The 15,117-nt window shown below is 43.8% G+C and overlaps 1 long non-coding RNA gene across 1 annotated transcript in view; it reads left to right on the forward strand.

Moving 5' to 3' along the window:
- LOC132251259 (uncharacterized) overlaps positions 1-13,295 on the forward strand; it is a 45,438-nt gene extending 32,143 nt beyond the window's left edge. The window contains exons 2-4 of the long non-coding RNA XR_009463215.1: positions 4,930-5,062; positions 6,270-6,401; positions 11,746-13,295. This is a non-coding gene — a long non-coding RNA (uncharacterized LOC132251259). The remainder of the gene's footprint in view (positions 1-4,929; positions 5,063-6,269; positions 6,402-11,745) is intronic.
- The last annotated feature ends 1,822 nt before the right edge of the window (positions 13,296-15,117 follow it).

Consider the following 15,117-nt stretch of genomic DNA (forward strand, 5'->3'; position numbering starts at 1 on the left):
GCTTCCAGGGGGAACATGCAAGGTTGGACTGAAAAGGTCTATGATTTCCAACCACAGCCCTTTGAACTGCGTGGGCTGCAGCACAGTGTGGCAGCTGTGACTTTGTTAACCCTTTCACACCAAATTAAAGCTTTTACATGCAGGTCAGTGGCAGCTGTGAGAGGGTTAATGCAGTAGAGGGTAAGTGAGGATGAGGTGGGGGCCAGACGACCCCAGGTGGGTGCTTGTCCAGTCTCCTCTTGAAGACCCCCAGGGTAGGGGAAAGCACCATCTCCCTTGGAAGCCCATTCCAGATTCTGGCAACCCTTACTGTGAAGTAGTTCTTTCTGATATCTAACCTAAATCTGCTCTCTGTCACTTTGTGGCCGTTGTTGCCAGTTACTCCAAGGGGCACCCTGGTAAACAGAGCATCTCGTATTCCTTGCTGCTTTCTCCCACTCTTTCCCCATAATGAAGGTGGCCACAAGATCACCTCTTAGCCTTCTCTTGCAGAGGCTGAAGAGATCCAGGGCCCTCAATCTCTCCTTATAGGGCCTTGCCTGCAGGCCTCTAACCATATAAGTGGCCCTCCTCTGAACCCTCCCAAGGTTGTTCACGTCTCTCTTTAAGTGTGGTGCCTAAAACTGGATGCATTATTCCAAGTGCAGCCAGACCAATGCCACATAGAGGTGAAGTATCACCTCCCTGGATCTGTTTGTGATGTACCTGATAATGCATGAAAAAGTGAGGTTAGCTTTACTAATCGCTTCATCATATTGATGACCAATGTTCATCTTGGTGTCAATAATGTCTCTGAAATCCCTTTCCATTGCTGTGCTGCTCAGAAGGTCCTCCATCAGCCTGTAAGCATGCTGGTGATTCCTTCTCCCTAGGTGCAGCACCTTGCACTTGTCCTTGTTGAAATGGATCCTATTCTGTTCCACCCACTTTTCTAATCTGTCCAGATCTGCCTGGATTTGTTCCCTACCCTTTGGTGTGTTTGCCCCATAATTTGGTGTCATCTGCGAACTTGGACAGGGTGCTCCCCATGCCCTTGTCCAAGTCACTGATGAAGACATTAAATAGCACCGATCCAAGGATGGAACCTTGTGGGACTCCACTGCCCACATCTTTCCAGGTCAATGTCGACCCATCCACCACCACTCTCTGGGAGCAACCCCTAAGCCAATTTGCCACCCACCTGATCATGTAATCATCTACATCACAGCCTGTCAGTTTATTTATGAGAACAGAATGAGATACCATATCAAAGGCCTTCTTAAAGTCTAGGTAGAATAGGCTGCTGCCACAGTACCCAGGCAGACTCCTGCTGAGCAGCAGCTGGAGGAGAGAAGTGGGCTGGGCACTGTGCGTATGTGTGTGTCCCTATCCCCACCCCCATGTCCCCAGCTCAGTGCCTGCAGGGTGGGTGCTAGACAGATGGGTCCTCCCTTGCAGGGAGCCACTGGCTGTAGAGGGCAGATGCCGCTGCAGTAGCCAGAGGTTTCTTTGCCAGGGAGTGGGGGGACACTGAGGGTAGTGACTGCTGTGGGACAAGGGAAAGTAGGTGCTGAGCTCAGCAGTGCCATGCATGGGGGTCAGGAAGTGGGCTGACTCCCCAGTAGTACAGCAATTTCCCCTGTGCCTGCTGTGTGCTGGGCTGGAGGAGGAAGCAGACATGTCTGTATGCATTTGTGTGTGTGTGTGTGTGTGTGTGTGTGTGTGTGCGCACGCGCATGTGAGAATGCCCCCACACCACTAATTTCACGCAATCCTGAAAATGTAAATTGATAAAACATTGAAATAAATGCTTAAAAAGAAACATCAAAAAACAAATTCTGCTAAGCCTACCTATAGCAAACAGGTACTTCTGCATAACTGTGCACACTTACATCTGTATAGTTTTGACCTTTTTCTTTGGTTAATCCTGCACTGGATTTAGGTCAATTTATAGTATTGTACAGATGAATTTCATGTGTATGCTTCTTATTTGTCCCAGTGTCAAGGCTGATTGTTAGTGTAAATATGTTGTGTGTTCAAGCTACAAGCTTTAGCAGGGCCACTCAAGATGTCAAAGGTCTGCTGAACTTTTTTACAGTTAACTGGGGAAGGAGGGTGGTGATATAGAGCCAGGGTTCCATACATGGCATAGCCTAGCTTGAGGGCATGACTATGAAGTTATATTTTCTGTCTGTATCTTGTTCATCCTGGAAGGTTCTTAAGGTGCAGCTTCACACCTTCACAGACACAGACTTGTTTTTAACTGTCATAACTGAGCTCTATATGGGAGATGTAAGCTCTCACTCTTGGTCTCTCAGCTACTTTTTGTTTTGCATCTTTCTGGAGGCATAACCTGAGGAAGGGACACTAACCCTCCTTTGTAATTTCTTGGTTCTACCTGCCTTGAGGTCCTAGGACTGCTCTCATTTATTGGAACCAACCCAGAGTCACCCATGTGCTGGTCTGCAATCCAGAATAGCCAGAGTGCAAAGAATACTGGCCATTCCCTTTCTCATGATGCGTCCCAACTATTAGGAGGAGAGCAGCTTAGGGTCATGTACATAGGATCTGTAGTCCTTTTGTAGCAAGGTGATTAAACGGCCTTTTTGGTGGCTGATACCCTCAGCAGGCTGCTGTATGAAAATTAATAGGACTGCTATCTTTATTTCCCTTGTACAGTTGTGATCTCCATTTTCTCCTCCCTGCTTCTGTCTTCAGAAAGATGAGCACATGCATGTCATCTTATGTTCTGAAATGAAAACAGAAGAGCCATATTGGCTTTACAGCAATGGCATGTCTAATCATTGCTAATATCCTGTCTGTGACAGTGGCAGTAATAGATACTTTAGGGGGAGAGTTTATGTACAGGACATACCTAGTGCAATCTATCCCCTCTCATCATAACTTCTCTGGCATCAACCACCATTTAAGACTCTAGTGTGTAGGGCTGACCAGGACAGGGGCTGGTTGGGGGTAGTAGTGACAGTCTTCAGAAGAGCACCCATGGAGCACCAGACAGTGGGAAGAGAACACTTGCCTTCTACACAGGGGCTGGCTGATGTGGCACCCTTAAAGGGATCTTTGGGCACTTTGGTTGATAATCACTGATTTAAGGATTTCTGTACATCTCTGAATATTCTATTTAATAGCTATTAATGGACCCGTCATGACCCTGGTTATATTATCTGCCTCTACAGCTCCCTAAGGCAATTAATTGCACAAGTTAACTATGTGGTGTGTAAAAAAAAAAAAAAAAAAAGTATGAAAATGTCACAAGGCAGTCTCCACTTTGTTAAAATGTAGACTTCAGAATCCACAATGGAACTGCGATTTCAGAGTTTACAGTAACGTTATCCAGACTCAGAGGTGCTGTGTTGAATTGGGACTAGTGTAGTTGACATTGTACAGACCATGACCTAAGAGTACCCCCTTTATCCATTGGTCATTTATTTTTACATATTTACTCCTTGAACTCAGACATACCAGCAGGTTGGTAGTTAATTACTTCTCCTGCCCCTTCACCTCGCAGGGAGGTTTAGCCAAGGCTCTCACTGCTCTTGCCTTAGCTTTGAGAGTCCAAGTAAACTGTGTAGCAGTAAAGGAAAAGTCACACATGTTAAGTGGAAAATGCTGTTACATGTGGTTAAATGTAATAATCCTAAGTAGTTCAAGGAGTTGAAGGGAGATACATTTCTCCTACTTGGTTTTAATTTTTTAATTTTTGTGAGTGCAATAGTGCTGTAGATATTAGAAAGAGCTGAAAAACAGGATCTTCCTCCAAAGAAGGAAGAAATGAATTGTTAACAGTCACTGAAAAAAAGTTAAGGAGATCTTCCAAATGTTTCCAAAGGAAATACTGGGTTGCTATTGTTGGCACTGGATTTACAACCCAGATCTGATGCTTTTTCCAGGTAAGCACATCCTTCAGACTAATCACGACTACTCGGGTTGATAATAGGAAAATGTTATTGATATGTAGTGATAGGAAATAAGAGTAATGTAGGAAAAGCAAGCAAAATGATTACAGAATACATATTCAAAACATCTTCTAGTGCCCAGAGTATACACAAGGCGAGCAGTGCATCTGGCCAGTATGGGAGTGCTACCTTGTGGTTCTTTGCTTGAATGTCCAATGTCAGGAACCTTGGAGACTGGGGGCTGATGCCAACTTGTTTTCTGAAAACTCCTCCTTTTGTATTCTTTCTCCTCTGATGACTCTTAATTTCCGGGTACTATTGATTGGTTTCCTTGTGGTCATCATACTGTCCACATTCTGTTTTGTCAGCCAAAATCCTATCTCCATAAATCCATCATATGCACACACCTTAATTTGGTCATTTCATTCCAAACTGGAAATACGAAGGGTTTTGCAGCTGGACACTGTGACCTGGTGCCAGGCCTATCTTTACTATGACAATACTGTTTTGGAAGTTTTTAATTTTTCAGGATGTGTATGCCTGTTGGCCTCAGGCATAGCGTCTGCTTTGAAAGCTGTGAAACTTTGTGGCAAACAGACTTTTAGAAACCAGTTAACCCTTGCCGTTCCCCTGGACCATTGTTCTAATGCAATATCTACTTTACCTACAGGCCAATTCCTAAAAACAAACCTCTAAATATAATTGTCTAGCCATTAATCCCCTCCTTGAAGGTCTTACACCTTGACATCATAAATGGAGCATAATCAAGGGAATTTCCTGGAATGTTTAATAGCTTTGTGTGGAGGACGTTCAACAGTTGTCCCAGGAAAAGCAAGACAGAACTAGTGATTAGGGGCTCCAATGGACTTTGAATTGAATGTTGCCCATACCCCCTCTGACTCAGCTTTTTGCCTCAGCATTCCCTAGACTGGCAACCGAGTTTTAGCTAATCAAGTTTAAGTAGGCTTCTCATACTAAGGCTGCAGAATGTACAGTCTGAGATGCCCATTAAACTTCTTATTTTGCATTCTAGGTAGCATTCCACTCAGCAATCAGTGCTTCATCTGATTGCCAATATGGTTGTTTAGACCAAAGAAATATCCCTTGGCCAGAGTCTGTGGGGATTCGTGTTTTCTTCTTACATGCTGGAGTTCTTTGCTGAACAGGTATGAAATTAGATGTGTGTTTTAAAGGTCAGCCCCTGTGTAAATGCTTTGTTGAACAAGGGCCCTTTCAGTTAATATTGAAAGCAGTCCCATTGAATTAAATGGAACTGTTTGCAGTAGTAACTACTGGTAGTAAATGTTATCAGGATCAGGCATTTACTGAAAACTGTGACATAGTTTTTGTAAAGCACCATATAAATTAATAGCACTATATAACATTTTTATTAATAATAAATTATTAAACAATGGGAAACTTTTATTAATTTAAAATTCAAAGTTAAAGTAAGATTGATTAAAAAATAAAAAGATTCAGTGTTAGGCTTTAATTATATAAAAAGCACTCGCTACTATATTTGGATTAATATACATTTAATATATTTCCCAAACAATTAGTCGCTTTCAATGTTTGGCCCTCTGCATTTATTTTTAATATATTTTATCTGTCTTAGCAAAGACATATTTATATCCAAATACAGGATAACAGTTAAAATTCCTTCCAAGCTAAGTCATTTTAAAGGCAGGTTTAGCCTCAACTACAGGCATTTCTAAAGCACCTGTCTATGTAATATCTTGGTGCTATATAAGAGCTGGTGAGAGCTGCCAATGTATACTTTTTCCATTCAGCTCCTATTTCAAATGGACTACTCAAGGGTTGTATTGTGATTCCCACAGGAGCCAGGAAATACAAGGCATTACAACATGTAATGCAGAGTAATATTTAATAGTCACTTCTAGAAAGAGAATTATTGTAGGTATGTGAGGCTAAAATCTGATTTTTTGCAGTAGAACCATACAATGGAGCTCTAGAAGCTGTGTTCTCTGAAGTTTATCTTAAACAATAACTTTAGCATGCTCTCTCCTAGTGGGAAGAAATCTTGGATATACCATAGAGAGAATTGTTAGGCTGCATATCACAGAGATGTGTTGGAAGGGAAACTAGTCCTCTGGAGGGTCAGCTTCATCAAGTAGTTTCTGCTTCCTTTTGGCTACATGGTTTCTCTAGCAACCATTATGTAGTAGCCATCTCTTTAGTAGCCATCCCTTACTATGCAGAAACGCTTATCTAAGGGGAATGCAGTATTGAAGTGAGAATTAATGTTACTCTGCCATGAGGAGAGTTCTATATAAATCAGTGTAAACCAGAGAAATAGGCTAAAATTCAGAGAGTACATAGGATGAATATCAAACACAGAATCTTTTGAAATAGGCCTCCTGAGGAAACTGGTTAGAAGTCATGGAAGACCTGCCACTTGGGAACTTTGGAACCGTGATGACCACAGAACAGCAAAATTAATGGTGGAGGGTGACCCTACTTTGTCCAGGAGCTGGCAGTAACCAAGTGGGTCTCTTACATATCTAATTTCTGGGTACATATTTTTGTATACAGTTTATTTTATGTATTGAATATATGATAAACAGTCCAAGCTAAAGAAAAATGCTGTTTCTTTTTTGTTGACAAATAAGCTAAACAGCCATCAGAAACTCTACTGACCCAGGTTGAACTTTGCAGCTGTATTTTATTACTGAACATATTTTACGCAGTTCTGTACTAAAAGCAGATGGCATGTTGTTACTTTAGTGTTAGCACAGAATTCATTTGAAGTTTTTCCTTTGCCTAAATTATGCATATAAACTGAGTAGAATTGCTTGTGATCATTTTAAAAGCATTCTTGGGGTATTTTATGGAGGAAAAAACCCAAAAGATAAAAGTAAGCCAGGGTCCTTAGATTTCTTGAGATCTTGTTTGAGATTTATAGCCAGAGTGTAAATTTTAAGGACAGTGTAATTACTTAGGTGCACTGTCCAACCAGAATGAAATGTCTTCCTGTCTAACCATCCTGCCACTGAATGACCTTGGAAAGAGCAAGTCCTGGTTAGATTAAGAAGTATCTGCTGTCTATTTTTTATTTTTTTTATTTTAAAAATTAGTTTTCTGACTTTATGCAAGATACTACATAGTCAAAGGATTTCTCCATGGAGGGTCTGGACATTATTGAGCAAGGCCTCAATTTGACAATGGAAGTGCTTGGCAAATAGACCTATGCCTTTATATAGAGTTTATTGTAACACTGGGTCTCAAGTAATTAATTAAAGTGAGATATATGCTATTACTATTAATTTGTATTCCACTAACTTCTAGAGATCCAAACTGAAGTTAGTATCCCATTGCATTAGGCACTGTATAAACACAGAGTATGAGAAGTCACTGCTTCCACTGCTAGATCTGCATAGCATAGAATACCAAATTATAGCCAGGGTTCTTGGTCTGTTTTTGTTGTGGAAAAACATGGATTTTCTCTTTTAAAAGAGAAAAACATGTGAAACCATGGGTTTCCCCTTGCAGGCTGGCAGAGTTCCAGGCTGCAAAGGGCTGTAGGGGAATGGGATGCAAGGGGCTTCACACGCACATGTGTGTGTGTGCACACATGCACATGGTCCAGAATATAGCCTCAGGCAGCTGTGGAGAGCAGTTCCTACAGGTAAGTCTGGAGGGGGTGGCATAGGCAACATGGGGGGGGGGTTGAGGGGACAGACTGAGGCAGCAGCAGCCATGGTGAGGGAGGGAGTGGGCCAGGGTTGGCAACTGGAGTTGGGGCCGGGGGCGCTGGGTGGGAATGAATGGCTACAGGACCTGGATGGGGAGCAGGATGGAGCCATGGGTGGGGGGGGGCAGCTGCCCACAATGTGTAGGTGGAGCACATATGTGCACCCACAGTGGGGCACAGGGCTGCAGCCTGGCCGCCTCCATGGCCCAGTGGGTGGGACTTGGCATGGGAGGGTGGAGTGGGGTGGGCAGGTTTGATGCTTCCACCACTACCATTGCTGCTAGGAGCCCTGCACCAGCCATGCCACCATGACAAAGCACCTCCTGCCTGCTTGGGAGCAATGGGGACAATGGTGGTGGTGTGGAGTTGTGCACCCCCACTGCTGCTGGGTGAGCAGGGGGTGCCTCACCATGATGGTGTGGCTGGTGGGGGGTGAGGGGCTGTGAGTTGTCAGTGAAAGGCACTAGCAGGGCTGGGGGGGGGGGTTGGCTTGGGTGAGAGGGGTTGTGCAGTGTCACCAAGTGAGGGAAGGGCAAGAGGCAGGTGGAGGGCAACAGCTGCAGCTGGGCCTGTGTCCTGGTGAGTGAAGGGGGCAGGGGGAGCTCTGATTTTCCATGATGAACAAACCAAAATCAAGTGCCAAAATAGATAGGTATTTAGAATTTTTTTTTATTATAATGATTGAGGCACTGGTAGGCTTCCAAATTGCTTTAAAATTGTAACTATATAAAAAAAAAACATTGTGTTCAACTGATCTCTCTCTGTATGTATGTATGTATGTATGTATGTATGTATACATATATAGGGGTGTTTATTTTAATTGTGGAAAAACATGGATATTTGGGGTTTTAATCAGAGAAGTTGGGATTTTTAAACAGAGAAAACCAGGATCCCTGATTATAAATAATAATACATAATGATTATGAGAGGAAGAAGAGACACAGAGCAGCAATTTGTCTAAGATAACATAGAAGGTGTGACAGGTGGGAATAGACCCCACACCCCTGAGTCCTGATCCAGTGCCCAATTCACTGGACCTCATTACAAGCTCCTTAGTACCAATAATCTATTTTACATAACAGCGCATTTTCCATCCAAACACAGTTTAGAATCTTGTAATACTTTCATAAAACTGAGAGGGATTAAGCTTTGTTATTATCATAATATCTAGTATCCCTAGTAAACTCTTTGGGCAAAGTCTGTGTCAGTACAACACGTAAACCAGCACCCTAAACCTGAATTATTTTTTCAGATTCTTGGCAGAATTATCTTAACATTTTTAATCTACCTTTATGGGTTTTTTTTCCCCCTGGTATTTCAACACATGGTAATCTTGCCTGGAAGATGTTACTCTACTGTCTATATTTGCCTGGAGACGGTAAGGAGGAAACTGTTTCTTACTTGAAATTCTGGTTCTTAGTCGGCACATCTACACGAGATATTTACTGTAGAGCTCCCTAATTAGCTCTGCAGTAAAGTCTTAGTGTTTACACATGTGGCCTTATTAAGGCCACAGAAAACTAATGAACTCCATCATAGGTTAGTGCTTTTAAACACAAGCATTATCCTACGGTGGTGTTATTTAGTGTACAACAATACATGTGTAGATGCTGAACGGGTTGGCTGGGGTGGAGGCTGCCTTCAGGGTGGGGGCTGCCTGCCAGCTAGCCCCAAACTGGAGCACCCTTGTGCCCTAGCCAGCCTCTTCACAGCATGTTAAACTGGGTCAGAGCAGCCCTGGGCTGGCAAGCTGACTCCCCCCAGGCTCCCTACCATCCAGGACTGCTCCAACCTGGCGTAACATGCTGCAGTCCCAGGCACACATGTAAATGCAGTGCCCAGGAGCAATAAAATCTGGTTTGATATACACCAGAGTTTATTGTGTCACATGAAATTTCATGTGTTGACCTGCCCAGTGTAGATTAAATGAAAGTTGCAGTAACTAGATTTTCCCATGAAAAACAACTTAAAATGTATTTGAAGATGGATTTTTGATGATTGCTTGAGTCAAAATTCTCCAAAAGTCTGACAACTATAGCAAGACCATTGCTTTACACAACACTTAAAGAATGGCAAAACTCATGCAACTGGATACACCTCATCACAGCAAAGGATCCAATCCTTAGCCAGACAGAATTCCCATGGGTAGTGGAGATATGCCTTTTAACATCTCCTGCTTCACCCTCATAATTTCTTTCAAGTCCTTTCTTTAAAAAAATGTTAAAATATATATTCACTAGGACTAGAGACAGACATTCAAAAAGCTGGAGCCTATATTGATTCGATCTTTGCAGGTTAGTCTAACCTGCCTAGATTGAACCAATTTGTAAGTAGGAACAGACATTCCCATTGCACTGAGGAAATGCAGGCACATGGCTGTAGTTGCTCAGGCCAGGAGCCTGGGGGAGAAGGGGGGTGCTACAGTGCACCTAAAGCTGCAAGGAAACTGTGCTTGGGTAGCAGGGGGCAGCCTCAGCAGTGTCCTGAAGTCAATTGGCCAGAGAGGGTGTTTAATTCCCCTCTCCCTGTCCCAGAGACCGGAGCCGGGGTCCTCCTGGTACTCCCCCCTTGCTGCCACAGTGGTAGGGGTGGGAGCTTGGCCAGACGCTGTCTGGCATGGGCCCCTAAGGCAGAGGGGGCAGGAAGGGGGTTTATTTCCTTCTCCCTCTCTGCCCCTGGGGGACTGCAGCCGGGGTCTGCCATCCCTGACCACCACAACTGATTGCTTCCTGTGTGAGGCAAGCAGAAGAATAAGCTCCCTCCTTGTCCTCTCTGCCAGATGCTGGAAGGAGGGAGAAATAACCCACTTCCCTGCCCCCTCACCTAAGGGGTCCATACTGGCCAGTCTCTAGTTGCGCCCCCACCCCTGCCGCTGGAGTGACAAGAGAGATGAGACCCTCACAGTGTTTCCTGGAGTGCAAGCCTCTTCCTGGCAGGGGGGTTGTGCTGTGGCTGGGGTGGTCAGAGCTGCTGCAGACTACATGGGGCAAGTGGTAGCACCAGGGCTCAGAGGGGTTGCCATAGTCCCCCAAACTTCCCCAGGCACCTCTGCTGCTCACACCACCCAGTCTGTGGCAGCTCTGACTGCCCCACCCACAGTGCATCCACCCCCACTGGGAAGAAGCTTATGCTCCAGAAAACCCCATGAGGGTCGCTCACTGCTCCAGTGGCAGGGGTGGGGGCACCGCCAGAGGCCAGCCTTGGCTGCAGTCCCCCAGGGCAGAGGGGGAAGAGTGGGGAATAAATCTCCTCCCTTCCCACTCTGCCTCAGGGGGCAATGCTCTCCAGCTTCTTGCCATTCCCCTGCCCCCGGCCCCTGCCACTGTGGCGTGAGAGGGGAGTGCTAGCAGGACCCCACCTTGGGTCCATTAAACCCCGACCCTGGCCAGTTCACTTCAGGCCACTGCTGGGGCTGGGAGCTAAGAAATGCCTGGCAGGTCCATGCTGGTGGGACAGGGAAGGGAGGGAGGAACAAAACCCTCTGACCCCTTTGCCTTAGCGGGGGCCAGCATCTGGCCATGCCCCTCCCCCTGCCCTGCCCCCTGCTCTGTCTAGTCAGCAGTGGAATAGGGCCAGCCCTACTCTGTTGGAGCAGATAGGGATGCTGGGGGACTCTGGTTTAACTTAAACCACGGAGGGGTCTGGGACAGAAGTTTTATAAACTGGTTTGAGCTCAATCAGTTGAGTTCAATCTGATACTACATTCAATCAGGTTTATCTCAAACTGGTTTCAGTCATTTTGAAACTGGTTTATGTGTACTGAACTTATGTTCTGTTACAGATTTAAATCAGTTTCTGTTCACTTAAGCTGGTTGATGTGTAACTTCTGCCCCTAGCTTAAATCTTTCTTTTATATTCCCAAAGATTAAAATGCAAATACTCCATATGGCACTCATCAAATTAGATACTCAACTTCTGTTATAGTTAATGTATGTTCAAGTTACAAAATGCCTTTGTTCATTGGGTTGAGTTTTTCAGTTGTTGATTATTTAGCAGGACAACATAAACAAAAATTTGGCATTTGCAAATAACTGAGACTTGTTACCCAGTATTCCTGGTTTGCTGTGCATTCAAAATTAACAGAACATAATGCCCTTTTGCAGCTAGGTTATTATTGATTTGTTTTTGTTTTTTTAGATTGTTTCCTAGAAAGCAGAAATGAAGACTTGAAGCAAATCTGGATAGATGCTAAATGTTACCTGTAGCTAATGCTTCCCTTTTCTCATGGTACTGTTGTGTCGTTGGCTAATGAAGATAATCAGATTCCTTAAAGGCAAGAGGTGCTTGTTGATAAGCCAACCACCTGTGAGGATCACTTTAAAACAGGTGGTGGAGAAACAAATTAACCAAAATGTCAAAACCAGGCCATAATCCTGGAAAATGTTCCCAGATGTTTATTATTTCAGTACTCATGACCCCAACCACTTGTGTATTGATAGCATGTGATGCCGTCTGTTATATATGAAATATTCATTACATGCAAGTGCCTTCATGTCCATCCATATGTGGGCAGGAAAAAAAGTCTCTTGTGACATGAAATGACCCTGCTTTCTCCAAATAAACCATTTTCTTGCTCTTCTATTGATTTTGCCATCTTGGGTATTCATCATATGCCGTAATTGGATACAGAGGAACAGCTGCTGCATATTAGAGTTCTGTGGACAAGGAGACCTAACTTGTTCTTGGTACAATTTCAGGTGTTAGAAAGTACTGTTTTCATATCACTCAATTACTGTCAGCCCCATTGTAGTAGCTCTTAAAAACTTTCTAATTTTGCTAGATAATTAGACAGGGTTATGTCTGTCCTTGCAAGAGACCAATATTCTGAGGAATAGGGTAGATCCCTTTGTCTCAGAATTACTTAGTTATTTAAGGGCATTTGACAAAACTTTACAGCTATTACAGATATAAATATTTATTCCTTATACTTTGTCCTCCTGCCTCCTTTTAACCAAGGACCTCAAACTGCCTCAAATTTTACAAAGCTGAGCAAGTAACATGAACAGATAGATCCTCAGGGATCCCTCTGCCTCTGTAGCAGCTCTGATTCCTAGTGTTTTTCACCATTCACCAACTTATTGCAGTTAAATTGCCAAATATGGCTCCAGTATTTGTGAAAACAAGTAGGGGGAGTGCTATAGAGATAGTTGATCATTTTTTGAATTTGTAAACCATGATCAGATGTTAATTGGTTTTGGACAGAGCCTTTGATCACTAAATCATCTCATTATTAGACCTGCTGCTAGGTAACTGCAATCAGCTGCAAAAAACATGTTTCCTAAGGATTTATTTCAGAGAGCCAGAGAGTCACGTTGCAGCTAGAGTTTTGCTGTGTGTTTTTTTTTTTTTTCCAGGAACTGGAGCATAGCTCTAAAAACATCTTTTTTTTTCAGTGCCTTTTTATGTATTAGAATGGAGGAAGGGTAGATATGCACCTGAGAGGCTGAGTGGTTTGCTAATATAACTCTTGCAGTACTGTATTATTTAGAATATTCAGAGAAAATGTAAATTCCGTGTTTCATGTTAATGTTAACTCAGTTGATGACTGATTTTTAAGTACTTGAAACATATAAACTTCTCATGCTGTTGTTCTGAGTATTTTAAGAATGCATGGAGAGATTGACAATAAACATTTGTGAATATGGCACATGAACTAACGTTAGCAGCTGAAGTGTCAAACAGCCATTAAAGAGTTATTTTTAAACTACTTTGTCTGATTCTGGATATTGTGGCAGGGATGAATATATATAAAGACAAAAGTGAGCCCTTAAAAATTGCTTGTGAATCATGCCAAATCATTTTTTGTTAGAAAGTAAAGGGATAAGATATTGCAATCAGTCATTTTTATACTTCGAAGTATTTTGATGACTAGTTTTAGTATGCTGTTCAGAGTTCTCTGAACAAGTTTGTATGGAAGCAAGTGAGCTATTCAGGTTTATGCTGTTATACACGGAATGTATGTAACAATATTTTCCTTTAAACAATAATTTAATTTTTCCAATATTTGCTCCCTTTGACTTGAGGGAAACCTGAACTACTGTTATCATTAGGTCTTGAGGCCTCTGGCACACACTACATTTAAGGTCTGATTAACTTTTTAATAACATTATAAATATTAAAAATGCTATATGTCCAGCTGATTTATGATACCTTAAAGTGAAAAAGCAGCCACAAAGATATCCCACAAAAGATGCAGAATATTGTTGTGGCTCCTTTAGATGGTGCCATAAATTGAACGGGTAATAATCAGCTGATTGTAAGTATTGACAATGGAATGGGGTTGGCATCCTGATGTTTAAAATGGGATGTTGGGGGATAAGGTTTCAGGGTGCGGATGGGGAGAGGGATGAGGTGGGTCTCCTACTGAGAACTGGGTCACTCCTGAAACCAACAACATTTCCTGTCTTGCCCAGAAGGGGCTGCGGGGGAAGGCACTTTAAAATTCCTACCACGAAGCCTGCCACCTGTGTCTGTCTTAGGACACAGGGGGGTGAAAAAAACTACTGCAGGCCTTCTAGGCCCTGCTGCAGCCATGAAGCCTGCCAGCTGTCAAGGAGATAGGTGTAGGGGGGGTTCTGGGCCCCTGCACCTCTGGCTGCTAACAAGCAAAACTCGTGACATGGGTGGGTACACCGTGTGTCTGTTAAGCGCACCCTCACTGTGTGACTGTGCGTGTGCATTTCTGTTCAGGTGCGCCCTTCCTGGCACTGGGGCCTCTGCACAACATGGCAGTGTGCCCCTGTGAGGTCTCTTCCTCCCCTACAGCCTCAGCTCATTCCACCACTGTAAACAACAGCTGGTGAAAATAACTTAGCTGGCTCAATACCATCAGCACCAGCAGCAACAACAGTAGCCAGACTGAACATTCAGGTCCTTCTTTCCTCTCAAGTAGTTGCACCTAGTATGTGTCTGTAAGGTGTGCCCTCACTGTGCGACTGTGTGTGTGTGTGTTCAGGTGCACCCTTCCTGGTGCTGGGGCCTCTGCACATGGCAGTGTGCCCCTGTGAGGTCTCCTCCTCCTCTACAGCCTCAGCTCGGTCCACCACTGTAAACAACGGCAGGTGAAAATAACTTCATCAGGATCTCGGGGAACGTCTGTTCGCCAGAATGCCCTGATGGATAACAAGGACCAATGGTCATAAACTCCTCCAAGACCATTTTAGAGTGGACATAAGGAAAAACTTCACTGTCCGAGCCCCCAAGGCCTGGAATAGACTCCCTCTAGAAGTGGTGTAGACACCTACTCTGGATTAATTCAAGAATCATTTGGATGCTTATCTTGCTGGGATCCTTTGACCCTAGCTGACTTCCTGCCCCTGGGACAGTGGGCTGCACTTGATGATCTTCAAGGTCCCTTCCAGCCCTAATAGCTATGAAATCTATGAACTTAGCTGGCTCAACACCAGTAGCAGCAGCATCAAAGGTAGCCAAACGGAACATTCAGGTCCTTCTTTCCTGTCAAGTAGGAGCACCTACTAGGTGTCTGTTAGGTGCACCCTCACTCTGTGT

Source organism: Alligator mississippiensis, chromosome 6 (genome assembly GCF_030867095.1).
Source record: "Alligator mississippiensis isolate rAllMis1 chromosome 6, rAllMis1, whole genome shotgun sequence".
In the NCBI taxonomy this organism is placed as follows: domain Eukaryota; kingdom Metazoa; phylum Chordata; order Crocodylia; family Alligatoridae; genus Alligator; species Alligator mississippiensis.